The sequence below is a fragment of the Stegostoma tigrinum genome, chromosome 9 (genome assembly GCF_030684315.1).
Source record: "Stegostoma tigrinum isolate sSteTig4 chromosome 9, sSteTig4.hap1, whole genome shotgun sequence".
NCBI lineage: Eukaryota > Metazoa > Chordata > Chondrichthyes > Orectolobiformes > Stegostomatidae > Stegostoma > Stegostoma tigrinum.
The window spans coordinates 27702384-27721821 of record NC_081362.1 but is presented as its reverse complement, the minus strand read 5'-3'; the positions used below and the strand labels follow the sequence as shown (position 1 = coordinate 27721821).

Genomic DNA, 19438 nt, shown 5'->3' with positions numbered 1-19438 from the left:
CCCGTATCAAATCTGCCTCATACCTTTGGGTTTGTATTACCCTAAAAACATGATCCTTTCAGACTCAATCCAATAGGAAGAGTTTAACTTAATGATTGAGTATGATTGAGTTGAGTAATAACAGCTGTATTTCAGCTTTGGAGTAGTGCTGAGACTGGGTCACTCACAAAGACTGTGTTTTATCATAAAAGCAACATTGTACCAAAAATGAATTCTTATCCTAATCCATAATTGTAATGAAATATATGGACCAACAGAATTTGTCACAGAAGACTGACTTGTTGGAAACAAGTTCCATTGAAGGAATAAAGCTTTTGTAACCCTGGATGGACTTTACTAATGTAAAATCATGCCATTTAGAATGAAAAATGCACCAGAAGCTTTTCAAAAAATAACTTGGAAGAACACTGACACCTCTTGAACAATTAAAATTACCAAATTGGTCTTAGATCTGACTAGAAGTGAATTTGCTAAAGCAAAAGTGACTTACTTGGTCCACAAAGTGGGACAAGCTGAAGAAGCACCCAAAGAGAGAAACACAAAGGTTTATCTTAGAAGTTTGCATGCTTCAAATAATGCACAAAACTTTGTAATATATTGGCATCAGTTGATTTTATCCAAAGTTCATTCTAAATTTCAGCACATGAAAGATGAAAGTTACAGTCCTATATGCCTTCTTAACCTGTCTTGCTGCCTTCTGGCATCTGTGGACAAGCATCCCACAATCCACCTGCTGCTCTGATCTTCCTAGTGTCCTGCCATTCATCGAGAACTCCTTTGACTTATTTATTCTTCCAAAGTGCATCACCTCCCACACATCAAGGTCAAATTCCATCTGCCATGAATCTATCCATCAGACCAACCCTTCTATTTCTTCTGGGAATCTAGGATCTTCTTCATCATAATTAACCACTCAGTCAATATTTGCGTCATTCACAAACTTACTTATCATCCCACCCGCATTGTCATCTTCATTGTGATCAGAGATAATGGGGACTGCAGATGCTGGAGAATCCAAGATAACAAAGCTTGAAGCCGGATGAACACAGCAGGCCAAGCAGCATCTCAGGAGCACAAAAGCTCCTGAGATGCTGCTTGGCCTGCTGTGTCCATCCAGCTTCACACTTTGTTATCTTGGCATCTTCATTGCTTGTAGATATCATGAACAATAAGTAACCCAGCATTTATTCCTGTTGTTCGCTATTGGACATTGGCCTCCTGTCATCCAATCAGCCTTATACTACCACTAATCCAGTTTTGGATTCAGCCTGCCAAGTTACCCTGAATCCCAGTGATAATGGGAACTGCAGATGCTGGAGAATCCAAGATAACAAAGTGTGGAGCTGGATGAACACAGCAGGCCAAGCAGCATCTCAGGAGCACGAAAGCTGACGTTTTGGACCTAGACCCTTCATCAGAGAGGGTCTAGGCCTGAAACGTCAGCTTTCGTGCTCCTGAGATGCTGCTTGGCCTGCTGTGTTCATCCAGCTCCACACTTTGTTACCCTGAATCCCACATGTTTTTGCCTATTTTCTCAGTCTCCCATGTGTGGGACCTTGACAAAGGCTTTGCTGAAATTCATATGAACTACATTAACTGCACAACCCTCATCAACACGTCTGATCACCTTCTAAAAATTCCTATCAGCTTTGTTAGACATGACATCCATCTGACAAAACTATGTTGGCTATCTCTGATCAAACCTTGCCCCTCCAAGAGGGGATTAATTCTCTCAGAATTTTCTCCAATAGTTTCCCTATTCTACTTCCCTGGTTTATCTCTACCACCCTTCTGTCCTCCAGACGAATGATTAGCAACAGAAATATTCATGCTGGAGAAAGACACTGAGCTCGGACTTGTCTGTAAAAAATTTTAATGTTTACTTATTCAACAACTCTAAAACAACTCGTTATTTCTATGGACTACAACACTTTGGATTTTTGGAGAGAATCCATGACAAGAATCTGAGACTATTTCATTGGAATTTAATATTTTAACCACACAATTTTAAAATCGTTTCCATTTCTGGCATCAATTGGGTTCATGACACTGCACATACAAATGCACTACACTGCCACCTAGGATGATATTTTAAACTGGTTGCCGGACCAGTATATTTGTTGCAAACTCAGCCTTATTTAACAAATATTGTCCTTTGCAGAATCACATCTAAGTTTCAACACTGTGATATGAGTTTTGCAAGTGTTGGCTGTACCTTGCCTGTTTGAATAGCTGAAAGAATGTTACGATATGCTGTGATCTTTACGTATTTTAATATCATTTATTGTAAATTTTGACTTTTGAATTAGTAACATGAGTTTTCTGTGTGTTTGTGAAGATAATAATTATCTTGTAAGTATTTCTGTAGTGATGCTGATTTATTTTAAAACTGCTTCTGTGGCCTAGATTTGGGATTGATAGGCTTTGTTTACCTTAAGTTGTTTTAAGACCCAGTAAAGTAAATAGTGGGGTCTCTAAGTTTGTTAATGATTTATGGAACTTGGATCTTTTTAAGCTTAAGGGAAATACACCTACTTGGAGACAGAGATTTTCTTTTCCATTTTATTTTGAGATTTGAGCAGTCCTTTGAAGCCCTCAGATAAAGATGTTCATATACACCAATGCTCCTGAGATGGGAAGATATAGTGAAAATAGATTACCTTGGAGTAAAGAGCTAGTGTTAATCCTAGAAGAGGTTACTTAAAGCTGAGTACATTTATGGTCAGGTGTAATAGCTCCAGAAAGTCAAAGTCACAAGTGACTGAAACATGCCGAGGTGTTATAGACAGGAACTCTAATGTAAGTACTATATGAGTGATGTTTTTGGGTACTATGTCAGGTTTATTTTTGGGTATTTGCCAACCAATCAATGTTCACCTTTCATATGGAATGAATAATATTTCCCCGTTATTTTGATATTTCTTGTGAATGTCCTGATGAGCGCAGCATGAAAATCTCGGATAATTGCAATATTCAAGTTCTGTATTTTCAAATAATCACCTGTTAACTAAGGTAAATTTGATTTAAAAGTTGACTCTTCAACAGTTGCAGTAGCTTCAATTCACTCAGGCAAACTTCTAGTTGCTATCAGAGAAATAGAGTTGCAGAGACCTACAGCACAGAAAAAGGCCCTTTGGCCCAACACATTCACTCCTGTCAAAAACGACCACCAAATTATTCTAATCCTAAATACCAATTCGATATATTTTGGCTAATTAGTGCTTTTGGCTTGCGTGGTACATTTATATTTACTGTTATGGAAGTGGTTGTCACTGGATTAATCCTTATTATTTCATAAATAATTATCACGATTTTACAGTAAACCAGTCACAGAAAAAATGTATGAAAAACAAAGAACTTGTTTATTAAGACTTGTCATGTAAAGCAAGCTATGTTTATGAAATAGACATGTTTCTGTTTGAAGCCTCCTGCCAACATCATATATTCTTAGATCAGGTATGTATAGCATGTTGCACTGCAAACCTCCTTTCTTGTGTCATTTTGGTCATCTTGTCAACATCAAAGTAACAGGATAGTGTACGCTCAAACACAAGGAAAGGCAGTTTGTCCACTGCAGAGAAAAAAAACACCTTAAGAGCTGAGGATGGACAATCTACCTCTAATTGGCCAATTAACAAAAGAGTTGCTTTAGGATATAAGAATAAGCTACTTGTTGACAACAGCAAATAAACAATGAACTATACAGTTACTGTTCATAACTTCTTGATCTTGCATTTATAAGTCCCCCTATTGATCAGTTGGCCTGCATGGGCCCACATGTGAACCAATGAAAGTAACTCTAATAACGACCAAACTCTGTTTCAAAAAATAATGACCAATCAGCTGGAAGAAATACCATGGTTATTACAGAATTACAGAAGTATTCCAGCACAGTCATAAATCACCTGTGTAATTAGGTCCAAAGAAACTACAATAGTACTTCTTGCGTTCATATAGTGGCTATCTTAAGGAATCTCATGAGAAGAATTATTTTTGAACTGTAATGGTTTACCATGTGAATAGTTAATTAGCAACTCGGATATCAAACAGGGGTTATTTTCAACATCTAAGTTGAGTTAATCACAAACAAAACTTATCTCATGCAAACTATACTGTAATTGCTGTGCCTAAAGCCCATATTCCAACAGGTTCAATGTTCCAAAACTCAGCTACACAATTCATTTCATAGGACATCAGAATTTTTTTTAACTTGGCTGTTGCTCTTTTGAATGTTCTTACTGACCCAAATATTCATAGATGTTTAATATACAATCAATACAAAACCATTAATATGCTTCCTATTTTCACTTTGTAGTTAACAGTGGTATTTTACCAGGTACCGAAGTGATGGGAGAGATAAAAAATAAATTGAAACTTGGATGAGATCTTCAACAGTTAACAAACTATGGTGCAGGGCACCCTGTGGTTAGTGATGAATCAGTGTGAATTCAGGTTTGACTGGCTGTTCACACGAGCACAACTGTTCATTTAGTCATTCAAACGTGTTGAGTATGAATACAGATCATGATAGATGTTATGACCATTACATTACAAGGAGCGTGAATATGTATTTGAAAAGAAATGGGAAAACAGTATGGAAATGGGATAGCAGTAGCTCCAGTTTTAAGAGCTCACAAAGGCCTAATTGGCTGAATGACCTCCCATCTGTGTTGTAGTTTATGACTTTATATGCATTGTAAATTGGTTATTTTATTAACTATTTTATTATCTTATTAAAGTTGCCACCTGACAATTTAAAAGAAGAACTTGTTCTTTATGTGACGTCTCGCATAACTTCAGGGTATGCCAAAGTTCATCACAGCCGATTAAGTAGCTTTAAATTATAGTCACTGATGCAATGTTGGAAAAGGACAGCCAATTTGCACAAAGTGCCAAAAAATTACCATGTGAAAATGACCAAATAAGTTCTTTAATGATATTGATTTAAGGATAATATTAAAAAAAACATTTTGAAATTTTAATTTTGAAGTAAATACTTGCTTTTTTGTACAAGGGTTGCTTTTGTACAATTTGCAAAATTATACCTTGTTCTAAGAAATAGTTGCTCATTTCGCTTCTTGTGATGGAACTTATTTATGGATGTTGGAGATTGTGGGAGTTATAACATTCAGAAAGATCTATTACAAAGAGGAAACTGAGAGAAAAGTACACTAGCTATTAAACTATTTTATGGTGTCTTCAGATATGCATTGTCAGCAGCTGATAATTACATTAGGAAACAACTTTCTCTGCCAACTATTTAAAACAGAATCCACAATGCACTTTTTAACATAAAAATGGTCTAATCCAGTTTGTTTATTTTGTGTCAACGTGAATTGTTTACAATGACTGAGTGATGCTAACCACTCATTCATTTTGAGGTGCTCATATATATTGTTCTTGTGTTTTATTGACATTGTTGTTTTTACAATCATATGGCAAACAAAGAGAAAATTGTCTCGTTTAATGGTTTTCACCCATTTTCCCACTAAAAAATATGTCAGATATACTTTTAACTAAATTGTGCAACTGGCAAGTCCCAACAGTTTGTCAAGGCAGTTCAAGGCTGTAATCCCATTCTGTTTGACAGAGTGACAAGTATAAAGATCATAAAGATTCAGAAAATATTGTTTATCCATTGTCAATCCTCAGATTATAAAATCATTCCCGGGATTACCAATAGCCTGTCTCCAATTCTTTTTAAATATGGAGCCATTTCATGCAATTTTCTCTTGGCGATGTGAGTACGCAGGTGGTTGCCAAATGTGGAAGAATTGGCAGATTTCTTGCCACAGATATTTGTATGTCTTCCCACCTGTATGAATACGCTACTGTGTCATCAGAATGGCAGCAGTGCAGTACAACTTCTTGCAAACTAGACACCTGTATACCAACTGTTGGTTGTGGTTACATTGATGTACTTTCAAACTCGAGTTTTAAGTATATTCTTTGCCACACACAAGACATTCAAAATGCTTCTTCTTGGAGTGAAGTGGTTGGATAATGAGTCGAGTCATCTTCTGGAATCAGCTTCACTCACAATCAGATCTTCACACAGGAGGTTGTGGAGTGTTCAGTTGTGAAATTAACAGTTCTCTTTCTTTTAATTGAAGTAAAGGAGCTAATTTCTTCTTAGAACTCAGAATTGGAACTTTAGAGTCTTAAATGAATTATATAGTCTGTAGTAAAAGAAGTAAACGGTACATTTTTGTTATATAATTGAATACAGATACTATACATTTCCTTGTAAATTAACAAATATTTAATCCACATGAAGATGATATTTAAGATTTCTCACATTGGAAATATGCCCCTTGTGTGGGCTGAAGCCAGATCAACCAGGTTCCATTTCTCATCTGTGCTGATTTTGTTCACTTTGGGAAAATAATGTACTGCTGTCCGTTTAATTTAGGATTTCTGCTCTGGACTGCTATCCAGGGATCTATGCTGGACAATATTATGTTGGCCGATTGATTTTGATTGTGATGCACTTTCGAGCCAAGTATCTGCTGACTTTCTAGACTTGGATTTAGTCACTTCTAGAAGCTATGAACTGAATAATGTTCATATTAGTAGAGAGGATAAGGTGTTGGAATTGAGATGGGGGAGAAGGAGTATTGTGTTGAAGTGAACAGAATGATAATTAGCAAATCGATTATCTATTTTGTACATGTCACACTTCATTATACAGCTACATATTCTCACTGGCAGAATGTTTTAAATAACATGTCATATTTATTTCATTGTTGTTGTTTCGAGTCTCCCTGAAATATTTGCATTTATAAAGCATTTATCACACAGCGGTGAATTTTGTCATAAATGGCAACAATATGCTTTAGCCAAATATTCTTTTTGGTAATATTGGCTGAAGGAGAGCATTGGTCTAGGGAATAACATATATCTGAGCCTTAGGAACCAGCAGATAAATATAATAGTACAATTGTAAAGGGGCACCTTTAACAAAGCCATCTTTCCTTAGCGTTGTACTGAAGTGTTTGCTTTGGTCACATGCACAGGTCCAAGCTGTTGCTTGAATGCATAACTTTCTGACTCAAAAGTATCAATCAAGCCAAACTGACATTCTTGGCAGACTGAAGGCCTGCTCTTGGGCCTTGGGCATTGTTGCTCTGTTAACTGGGTGTAAGGACGTTCTCGTCCAGTTTAGATTCAGTTCCTTGGCAGAAAGATTCTGCAATGGTTTGGAGTCTTCCCTTCCATCGTGTATTTTTACACTGGATTCTCCTTTTCATGCTGACCTGTATTGTCGACATTGTCTAAAGGATTGTTATCGAAGGATGCTGTTGTGATTCAGTGACTTCTTTTAAGGTTAATGCATTGTTAACTAACATCTGTTAACTGACACAACTGCCACCTCTCCGCCTTTTTAATCCCCTTGCCCACATTCTAGAGCCTGTTAACTTCAGACAGCAGAATTTCAACCTGTCAACTAATCCCTTGCCCTCTCCTTAAGGATAAATTTGATTCACCAGCCTCTCCAATTTTTCAACATTCTATCATTGCAGCTGGTATCTTCTGACTGAGTGCCACTGATGCAAATAGGGGATCTGTCTTTCAGGTACAGGTTAGTCACTAATGTCGACTTCACACTGTTACTGCTAATTCTTTGAAAGCAAACAGCAGGGAGGCAGAATATTCCAATTGGTCTATGGGCTCGTCAACTGTTCAAGGCATCACTGCTGAAGCAGGAAATCCACAAGTTTATCAGATACAAATAAAGAGCAGAAACTTTGGTTGATGACACTTCCTCCCAACACCACCTCAGGTTGTCTGTGTAGCTCTTTTTCCTGATTCCAAGTTTACTCACATTACATTTGGATGGAGGTGGCAGACAGCTATTGCATTACATTGATGTTGGTTGGAATTTTCATTTGTTTTATCAATGCTTTACAATGCAACTTTAATCTAGCTACTGACAGGGAACAATGGGGTGCTCAACTTACAAACATTCCCATACTGACAATAATGAAGGCACAATCTATACTAATACTGCAGAAGGAAGCTAGCCTGTCAGAGATTGAGAAATATGTAGTTGAACCTCTAAGGAAAACAGTGATGTCTTTGAGACCTCGGTAGTAACGTGCCAGGGCTCTGCTAAGAGGTCAGACCCTGGTATGGCACAGAGCGCATTGCTCCACCATCTTGTACAGTGGAGGAGTATTAGACAGAGTTTAACTGTTACAAAGAAGCCTGTCCTAAGCTCGTGTTGAGAAGAGCCCACACCAGAGCACGTTCAAACTGAAGGGCTTTCAGATTCTCAGGTCATTGAGACTAGTTTTTGGGCAGGAGGCACCAGTTAAAAAGGAGTGGGTTGCACCTTAACAGAACTGGGACAAATGCCTTCAGGTGAAGTTCATGAGATGGATGGTGTAATCAGACAAGAGGCAATAATCGGATTCTCTCTGTCCAGATAAAATTCAGTAATTACCTTCTGTTCCTTCCAGCGCAGGTTGATTATGTTGCCTGCAGGTGGCAACATGCCTTTCTGCATACATTTGCATCTCATTAAGTCTGCAACCCACTGGAATTAATGTCACTATCCAATCAAGAAACCTGACACTTCAGATCTCCAACAACAACAAGCAGATGTGTCCCTGGCAAGTTGTATTTCTTCCTTCTTAGGTGAAATACTTGCTGCTTTGTCCTTCCCCTGATAAAACTTTAGCGAGGGGAGTGCAGCCTGTCTCCCCAGGACACTTCCAAATACAATTGACACTTGGCAAACAGGAGCAACTTCAGGACGAAGGGTAGGCTTTAATGTACACAGCAAAGAGGTGTTGATGGCTAAAGGACAATGGACTGTAAAAATGGTGCACAGAGTGGTTGTGGCTGAACCGTATTGAACAGTGAATGCTAGGAAGACGAGAGGATAAGTTTGGTTAGGTTGTGCTCTAGTCAGTTCAGGTTTTTCAGTTTCCAACAGGAGCCCCACCAGCATGTGAAAAGCCCAATGAAAATACAATTAGCATAAGGCAGAGAGCTGATTGGTTGATATCTTGAATAAGTTGATTTTCTCAGCTTTAAAACTGCATTAATCAAAGGTAAGAGTTTGAGCTTCTTTTTATTAAGGGCACAAAGAAGGAATTTAAATTTTTTTTTGCTTTAAATTTAGGGCAAGGTTATTTTAACCAAAGGTATGGCAGGGAAGCTCAGTCCCATGTAATTTTGCAGCCTGCAGTGTGTGGGATATCTTGAAGTTCCTGGCAGTTGAGATGGATTGAAAATAATGGTTATGAGTTGTGAGGAAGCAATCTAATACAATAAGGCAGGATCTGGTCAAAGTGAACTGGGAGGAGCTACTTGTAGGAAATCCATATCAGCGGTGGGAAACATTCAAAAAGAGGAAAAATGAGAGTGCAGGGACAACATGTTCCTCTAATGGTGAAGGGTGAGACCAACAAATACAGAGAATGCTGGATGTTAAGTGATGCATCAGAAGGAATCTTATGGTAAATATTGAAGGCTCAAAGCTGCAGATGCCATACAGGAGCATAGAAGATGCAGGGGGTAGCTTAAAAAAGAAATTGAGAGGGAAGAGGTGTATGAAAAATCACTGGTGAATAACATTTAAAGAAAACCCAAATACATTTTCTAAGTATGCTAGGAGCAAAAGATAACTTGGGAAAGAAAAGAGCCCATTCAAGATTAACTGTGATTTCTCTCCACAGATGCTGCCAGACCTGTTGAGCTTTTCCATCAATTTCTGTTTTTGTTCTTTCATTTCCAATGTCGGCTGTTCTTTAGGTTTCCATGAAATACCAAAGTGACAACCTGTGTGTAGAGATGGAATAAGTAGCTAAAGTTTTAAATGGGTACTTTGCTGTAGAGAAAAATAATGTAGGTCTAGAAATCAGGGAGGGGTCCTGTAATACATATAGTAAAATCAACATTGTCAGGGAGGAGTTAGTAAATCCCCAGGCCTATATGAGATGCATCCTGTCAGTAAGTCTAACATCAGTGGTAGTTACATCTACTCCCGAGGTGTGTAATAACATCTCTGAACAGGTTGATTAGAAAAAATAGGTTAATCTCCATTTGAAGAGGCCAGATTAATCAAAGATAGTCAGCTTGGCTTTGTCAGGGTGAGATCAAATCTAAAAAAAATTGATTTTGTTTTTAGGAGGTAACTTCGTCTTTTCATGAGGGTAGGGCAGTTGTTGTATCATAGATATACAATTTAGACACTGGCCCTTCAGACCACCACGTCCACACTATCCAACGAGCACCAAACTATATGAATCCCAATTTCCTATACTTGATCTACAGGAAATCTTCATCCAGATGCTTTTTAAATGTTGCAAGAGTACCTGCCTCCACCACGCTCTCAGGCAGCATGTTCCATTTTTTCCACCTCCGGGCGGAAAAAATATTTCCTCAGATCCCCTCTAAATCACTTACTCCTCAAATAAACCTATGCCCTCTCCTCTTAGACATATCTGCCATGGGGAAAAGATTCTCATGATGTACCCTATCTATGCCTCTCATAATTTTGTATGTCTCAATTAGAGACTCCTTTACTTCTCTGCTCCAGGGAAAACAACCCAGCCTTTCTAATTGCTCCTCATAGCAGAGAATTTCTATACCAGGCAACATCCTGGTGAATCTCCACTGCACCCTCTCCAATGAAATCACATTGTCATGATAGTGTGATGACCAGAATTGCACACGGTCCTTCTCAGTGGCCTAAACAATGTTCTATAAAGTTGCAATGAGAATAGGTCTATGTTCTGAGATGGTGGGAACTGCCAATGCTGGAGAATTTGAGATAACAAGGTACAGAGCTGGATGAACACAGCAGGCCAAGCAGCAGAGGAGCAGGAAAGCTGACGTTTCGGGTCTGGACCCTTCTTCAGAAATGGGGGCGAGGAAGGGGATTCTGAAGTAAATAGAGAGACAGGTGGAGGCAGACGGAAGATGGATAAATGAGCAGATAGGTGGAGGGGAGACAGACAGGTCAAAGAGGCGGGGTTGGAGCCAGCAAAGGTGAATGTAGGTGGGGAGTTGGGGAGTTAGGGAGGAGATTGATCAGCCCAGAGATGACGGACAAGGAGGTGGGTGTGGGACTTAAGGTGGGAGGAGTGGATAGTTGGGAGGAAGGACAGGTCAGGGATGTGGAGTCGTGTTGGGTTGGTTTTGGGATGTGGTCGGGGGAAAGGATGGGGGATTTTGAAGCTTGTGAAGTCCACATTGATGCCGTTGAGCTGCAGGGTTCCCAAGCAAAATATGAGGTGCTGTTCCTGCAACCTTCGGGTTGCATTGTTGTGGCACTGCAGGAGGCCCAGGATAGACATGTCATCCAAGGAGTGGGAGGGCAAGTTGAAAGGGTTCGCGACTGGGAGGTGTAGTCATTGTCGCGAACTGAGAGTAGGTGTTCCACAAAGCGGTCTCCAAGCCTCCGCTTGGTTTCCCCGATGTAGAGGAGGCCAGATCGGGAACAGTGGATACTGCATACCACATTAGCAGATGCACAGGTGACCATCTGCCAAAAGTAGAAGGTCTTCTTGGGGCCTGGGATGGGGTGAGGGCAGAGGTGGAGTGCGGAGTGTGAAGCCCACAAGAGAGTCACAGAGAGAGTGGTCCCTCTGGAAGGCAGACAAGGGTGGGGAGGGAAAATGTCTTTGGTAGTAGGGTCAGATTGCAGATGGCGAAAGTGCCAGAGGATTTTTGCAGGAAGGTGAATGAGAGGAGGTGTATTAGGTAGCTGTGGGAGTCTGAAGACTGGAAATGGATATCGGTTTCTCGGTGGTTGCCAGATATGGAAACAGAGGGGTCCAGGAAGGAAAGAGAGGTATCGGAGATGGTCCAGGTGAATTTCATCCACTTCACTAACACGTTCCAACCCCATCTTATGTTCATCTGGATATCCGTTTCAAGCCCACCAACTCCCACACCTACCTAGAATACACCTCGTCTCACCCACTTTCCTCCAAAAACGCCATCTCCTATTTCCAATTCCTTCGCCTCCACCACATCTGCTCCTGAGATAACACATGCCACTCCTGGACATCCCAGATGTCCTCATTTTTCAAGGACCACAACCTCCCCTCCACAGTGGTCAAAAAAGCCATCGACCATGCCTTTCACATTTCCTGCAACTCATCCCTCACACCCCTTCCCCGCAACAACAAAAACAGAATTCCCCACATCCTCACATACCACCCCACCAACCTCTGGATCCAAAACAACTTTCTCCAGGACTTCTGCCATAACAAAGACATTTTTCCCTCCCCACCCTTATCTGCCTTCTGGAGGCAGCCCAATGGTATCATTGTGGACTTCACAAGCTTCAAAATCTCTCCTCCCCTGGCTGCATCCCAAAACCAACCCAACTCATCCCCGCCTCCCTAACCTGTCCGTCCTTCCTCCCACCTATCCCCTCCTCCCACCTCAAGCCACACCCCCATTTCCTACCTACTAACCTTATCCTACCTCATTGACCTGTCTGTCCTGTCTGGACTGACCTATCTCCTCCCTCCCTCCCCACCTATATTCACCTTTACTGGTTCCATTCCCATCTCTTTGACCTGTCTGTCTCCTCTCCACCTATCTTCTCCTTTATCCATCTTCTACCCGCCTTCCCCCTCTCTCTATTTATTTCAGAATTCTCTTCCCCTCTCCCATTTCTGAAGAAGGGTCTAGGCCTGAAATGCCATCTTCACCACACTGTCTGACAGTGTTGGCACCTTTAGGGATCTATGGACTTGAACATCAATGTCCCTTTCTTCTTCTGTACTCCCGACGGACTTACCATTTATTATATATACCCTTCCCCTATTAGACCTCCCAAAATGCATTACCTAGACCATAAGACATAGGAGTGGAAGTAAGGCTGTTTGGCCCATCACACCACTCCGCCATTTAAATCATGACCGATGGGCATTTCAACGCCACTTCCCTGCACTCTCCCCGTAGCCCTTGATTCCTTCTGAGATCAAGAATTTGTCGATTTCTGCCTTGAAGGCATTCAGCGTCTCGGCCTCCACTGCACTCTGTGGCAATGAATTCCACAAGCCCACCACTCTCTGGCTAAAGAAATGTCGTCTCATTTCAATTTTAAATTTACCCCCTCTAATTTTAAGGCTGTGCCCACGGGTCCTAGTCTCCCCGCCTAACAAAAACAACTTCTTAGCATCCACCCCTTCTAAACCGTACATTATCTTGTAAATTTCTACTAGATCTCCCCTCAACCTTCTAAACTCTAATGAGTACAATCCCAGGATCCTTAGCCGTTCATCATACGTTAAACCTACCATTCCAGGGATCATCCATGTGAATCTCCATTGGACATGCTCCAGGGCTAGTATGTCCTTCCTGAGGTGTGGGGCCCAAAATTGGACACAGTAGTCTAAATGGGGCCTAACTAGAGCTTTATAAAGCCTCAGAAGCACATCGCTGCTTTTATATTCCAACCCTCTTGAGATAAACGACAACATTACATTTGCTTTCTTAATTACGGACTCTACCTGCAAGTTAACCTTTAGAGAATCCTGGACCAACACTCCCAGATCCCTTTGCAGCTTTCCCACCTCTTCAGTACTACCTGCCTGTCCATCTATCTTTGTATCATCGGCAAACTTCACCAGAATGTCCCCAGTCCCTTCATCAAAGTCATTAATGTATAAAGTGAACAGCTGTGGCCCCAACACTGAACGCTGTGGGACACCATTCGTCACCATTTGCCATTCCGAAAAAGGGCCTTTTATCCCAACTCTCTGCCTTCTGTCAGACAGCCAATCCTCAATCCAAGCCAGTAGCTCACCTTGAACACCATGGGCCCTCACCTTGCTCAGCAGCCTCCCGTGAGGCACCGTATTGGAAGTCTAGATAGATAACATCTACTGGGTCTCCCTGATCTAACATACTTGTTACCTCTTCAAAGAATTCTAACAGGTTTGTCAGGCATGACCTCCCCTTACTAAATCCATGCTGACTTGTTCTAATCTGACCCTGCACTTCCAGGAATTTACCTCAGACACATCTGGATTAAATTCCATTGTTCTGCCCAATTTACCAGTTGATCGATATCAACCTTCGCACTTTCGACACCTCCAATTTTTGTGTTAACTGTAGACTTATTAATTATACCATCTATATTCACAAATCATGAAAGTACATAATAAACATCAAGGTCCTAGCACTGCTGGTCACAGACTTTTAACTACAAAAAGAATCCAATTCCATCACCCTTTGTCTCTTGTTTGCAAGTCAGTTTTAGATGCAGTTTGCAAACTTACCTTGTATCCCAGGGGTCCTATCTTTTGACCAGCCTTTGTTGAGGGACCTTGTCAAGTGCCTTATTGAATTCCTTGCAAACCATATCAACTGTAATATCCTCCTCAATATATTTAGTTAACATTTTCAAAAACTGAACTAAATTAGTCAGACTGGAACACCCTGTAACAATTCCATGTTAATGCTCTCTGATAAATCCTTGCCTTTCATAGTGTTGATTAATCTTGTCCTTCAGAATTTTTTTCCAATAATTTCCACTGACATCAGACTAACAGGCGTGTAATTACCTGGCCTGTTCCTGCTGCCCTTCTTAAACAAAGGATCCACACTGACTATCCTCCAGTCATCTGGCATTTAACCTGTGGCCAGCTAAGTATTGCATAACTCCGTCAGGGCCCTAGCAATCTCTTCTCTTGCCTCCAAAATCAGTGATACATCTCTTCAGGCCCTGTGGATTTATACACCACTAAAACATTTAATGCCTCCTTCTTACTAATTTTAACATGTTTTAGAATCTTACCATTTCACCTGAAATCTTGAGCTACAATGCCTTTCTCTGCTGTAAGTACAGATGAAAAATACTCATTTAAGACCCCACCCACATCCTCTAGCCCTTCACACAGGTTGCCTCTTAGGTCTCTAAAAGGTCCCATTCTTTCCCTGGTAATCCTTTTGCTGTTAATATACTTTCAATACCTCGAGGTTTTCCTTAATCCCATCTGCCAAAAATATTTTGTGGCTCTCCTTTGCCCTCCTAATTTCTTCTTAAAGCATCCCTTACACTCTCTATATCCCTTTTACTCTTAGTTTTACTTTTACTTCCTGTGTTCAATGCTCTGTACCTAATATGTGCTTCCCTCTTTTTCTTTATCAAGCTCCCAATATCCCTTGATACCCAGGTTTCCCTGGGTTTGTTGGCCTTGCCCTTCACTCTTTGAGTAACGTGCTGGCCCTGAGTTCCCACTGTACTACTTTGAGAAGATTTCCAATTTCTGATATAATCTTAACTGCAAGTAGTTTCTCCCAATCTATGTTTACCAGATCCTGTCTAATGATATTGAAAATGACCTTCCCTCGATTTAGACACTTAACTTCTACAATATCCTTTTCTCTTTCATAATGACTTTTAAACCTACAGAGTTTTGGTTACTGTCCCAGAATTTTTGCCAACTAACACTTTAATTGCTTGACCAACTTCATTCCCCAGTTTTAGGCCTCGCATGCCCTACTCTAATAGGGCTATCCATGTACTGGCTCTCCTCAATGCATTTTAAAAATTACACTCCATCTAATCATTTCATACTAAAGTGATCCTGGTTCATGTCAGCAAAATTGAAGTGTCCTCCTATTATGACGCAATTCCCCTCTCACCTTTCGGTGATTTACCTACTTGTCTGTTCCTGTAGCTGTTGCATGGCCTGTAGGCTAATCCGAGCAAACTGATTTTTGTTTTTTTATTTCTACGCTCAATCTAGATGGCCTCATTTGAAGAATCTAAAGACATCCTCCCGCATTACTGTAGTGATGGTTTCCTTTATCAATAATGCAATGCCTCCACCTTTCTTACATTACCCCACTATTGCATCTGAAACTTCTTTACCCTGGAATGTTGAGTTGCCTGTCCTTCCTTCAACAGGTCTCGGTGATTGCAACAATATCATATTTCCATGTGCTGATCAGCACTCTAAGTTCATCTGCCTTATCAGACAGGCTTCTCATCTTAAAACAGATACAATTTATCTTTCTGGTCCTCCCATTGCCTTATCATGCCCACGTCTTCTCTGCTGACTGGACTGTCGTAGCATTCCTTCTATATCTGATCGGACCTTTCTCCTGACTTTACATCTATTCTGTGCATCGTCTCCCTGCCAAATTACTTTAAAATCTCCCCTACATCATGAACAAACTTCCCAGCAAAGATATTGGACCCATTCTGGTTCAGGTGCAACCCATACCAAGTTGTACAGGTCTGACCTACCCCAGAAATTATCCCAATGATCCAAAAATCTAAAGCACTCCCTTCTGAACCATCCTTTTAACCACACATTCATCTGATCTATCTTCATTTTCCAATACTCAGTTTCAGGTGGTACTGGAAGTAATCTGGAAATAACAATTTTAGTCATCCTTCTCATTAACCAGCTACCTCTCTAAATGCCTGTTGCAAGATGTAATTTATGCTTTTGCTCATGTCAATGGTATCACCATGTACTACAACTGTTGGCTGTTCACCCTCCCCCTGCAGAATATTCTGCAACAGCTCTGAGACATGCCTGACCCTGGCACCAGGAAGGTAATATACCATACGAGAGGCTTGTTGCCGCCAGTGAACTACTTATCAGTTCCCCTTACAGTTGAGTCCTCTGACACTAAGGTTCTTCCAGTCTTTGTCGTCCCTTGCTACACAGAAAAGCCAACCAGAACACACCAAACTTGGCTGTTGCTATTTTTCCCTGTCAGGCTGTCCACCCCTCCAACAGTATCCAACACGATATATCTTACTAGTGGTGTGACAAAATCACTGATTATAAATATAAGTGTTGTTACAATTATATGAGATATTGGTGAGACTATATCTGGAATATTGTCCATTGGATTGGATAATATCTAAAATATTGCTTAGTTGTCGGCAGGCCCCTCAACCAGGTCCAACCCATCTCCTGGATAACAAAGTGTGGGGCTGGATGAACACAACAGGCCAAGTAGCATCTTAGGAGCACAAAAGCTGACATTTTGGGCCTAGAGAAGGGTCTAGGCCTGAAATGTCAGCGTTTGTGCTCCTAAGATGCTGCTTGGCCTGCTGTGTTCATCCAGCCCCACACTTTGTTGTCTTGGATTCTCCAGCATCTGCAGTTCCCACTAGCCCTAACCCATTTCCCACACTTCTGCCCTCAACCCTTTTCTTACCTCCCGCAACAGCGATAGGGTTCCCCTTATCCTCACCTACCATCCCACCAGCATCCACATCCAGAAGATCATCAGATGCCGCTACCACCAGACACATATTCCCCTCCCCTTTCTTGTCCACCTTCCTCAGGGACAGTTCCTCCGGGACACCCTGGTCCACACTTCCTTTACCCGCAACACCTCCCCACAGCCCGATGGCACCTTCCCCTGTAACCAGCGAAGGTCAACACCTGCCCATTTACCTCTTCCCTCCCTAGAATCTAAGGGCCTAAACAAACCTTCCAGGTGAAGCAACACTTCACCTGCACTTCCATGAATCTAGTCTACTGCTTTCACTGCTCACAATGTGGTCTCCTCTATATTGGGGAAATGAAGCGTAGACTTGGTGACCGCTTTGCAGAGCATCTACGTTCTGCTCGCAGAAAAGACCCTGAACTACCCATTGCCTGCCACTTCAATGCACCACCCTGCTCCCAGGCCAACATCTCTGTCTCTGGCTTGCTACAGTGTTCCAGTGAAGCCCAACTCAAGCTGGAGGAACAACACCTCATTTTCTGCTTGGGGACCCGACAGCCCTCCAGACTCAATATTGAATTCAATAATTTTAGGGTCTTAACTCTCCCATGTCCCAGCCCCCCAGCCCACAAACCAGGCCTTATTACCACATAGCCTACCACTACGTACCCCCTGTTGTTAGTCACGAACAGTCCCCATTAACAACTATTCACTCTCCCAGCCTGATCATTAGCAACTCCTTTGCCTGTCCAACTGTCTTTCGGCTCTATCCTATTATTTACTCCCGACCCCACCCACCTCCCTATTTTCTGCATATAAACTGACATTTTCCCAGCCACCATCAATTCTGAGGAAGGGTCACCAGACCCGAAACGTTAACTTTTTTTTCCTCCTTCACAGATGCTGCCAGACCTGCTAAGCTTTCCCAGCAACTTTGTTTTTGTTCCTGATTTACAGCATCCACAGTATTTTTTGGTTTTTATCTGGAATATTGTGTCCACTTCTGATCTCTTTCTTTAATGAAGGATGTAGTGCCCCTGGGAGCAGTTCAGAGGTGGTTTACAAGATTGATTCCAGGAATGAAAGAGCTGTTGTTTGATGAGTGGTTGAATAGTTTGGGCTTATACTCACTGGAGTTCTGAATAATTAGGGGGCTTCTGATTGAGGTATACAAAGGGCTAAAGGAATTGATAAGATGGATGTTGAGAAAATGACCCCCCTTGTGGAAGAGTCCAGAACAAGAGGTTATAGATAGATAGTGAAAGGAGGTAGGTTCAAAATTGAGGAGAGGAAAATCTATTTCTTGCTGAGGGTTGTGATACTGTGAAACTCACTGCCACAGAGTGCAGTGGAGGTAGAATCAATCAACAAATCCAAGAAAGAAATAAAAATGTTTCTGATGAAAAGCATGATAAAGGGCAATGGGGAAAAGGCAAGAAGATAGAATTGAGGCCAGAATATGAGCAGCCATGATCATGTTAAATGGTGGAGTGGGTTTGAAGGGCTGAATTACCCGCTCCTGCTCCTATATTTTATGTGCTATTCATTCTCGTGTTTTGGATGCTGCACAGTGAGTCTTTCTACAGTTCCAGCTGCTATGTGTGGTCATTTTTAGAGCTCTAGCTGAACACACACTTCCTGCAAACATGGTCACCATGGACACTGGAAATGTCCCTGATTTCCCACATAATGTAGGAGGAGCATTCCGTGGGACTGAGTTCTCCTGCCATTTCGATCCTTATCAATGATAAACAATGAACTTGGATCAAATTACCTCAACTACTGCTCACCAAATCAGGTTTCTCTCTCTCATTCTCTCTCTGTCTCTCTATTCCTAACCATCTACAAACCACAAAAAAAGTAGGATTTTGTACACTGTATTCCACCCAGTACTACTTCTCAGTGCCTAAAGCTGGTTCCCATGTAGATAGTCATCTCACTGCTTCCTTGTGATGGCACAACGATTTTTTTCCCCCTCATCAGAATAAGTAAACATAATCTTTACTTAAGCCTGTTTGTGAAGAATTGTGTTTGTAGCGAATGTTATAAGGTCAGCTAGCTAACCCCATAGAATATAAATTCCCTAAATGGGGCTGTTAATCTGGTCCAATCAGAGAGCCCTGGGTGACAGATAAAAAAATGAGTCAGAGATTCTGGCATTTTGAAAACTGACTCTGAAGAGGCAGTACTAGAGTAAATAAAGAGTGACTTGGTGATGGGATGACAGTCTCTGTGGAGTTATTTTAGTGAAGAAACTCCCTCGCAA

The 19438-nt window shown here is 41.3% G+C and overlaps 1 long non-coding RNA gene across 1 annotated transcript in view; it reads right to left on the bottom strand.

The window, feature by feature from the left end:
• Nucleotides 1–5005: 5005 nt before the first annotated feature.
• LOC125455230 (uncharacterized) overlaps nt 5006–19438 on the bottom strand; it is a 33277-nt gene continuing 18844 nt past the window's right edge. Inside the window, exon 3 of the long non-coding RNA XR_007248181.1 lies at nt 5006–6179. This is a non-coding gene — a long non-coding RNA (uncharacterized LOC125455230). The remainder of the gene's footprint in view (nt 6180–19438) is intronic.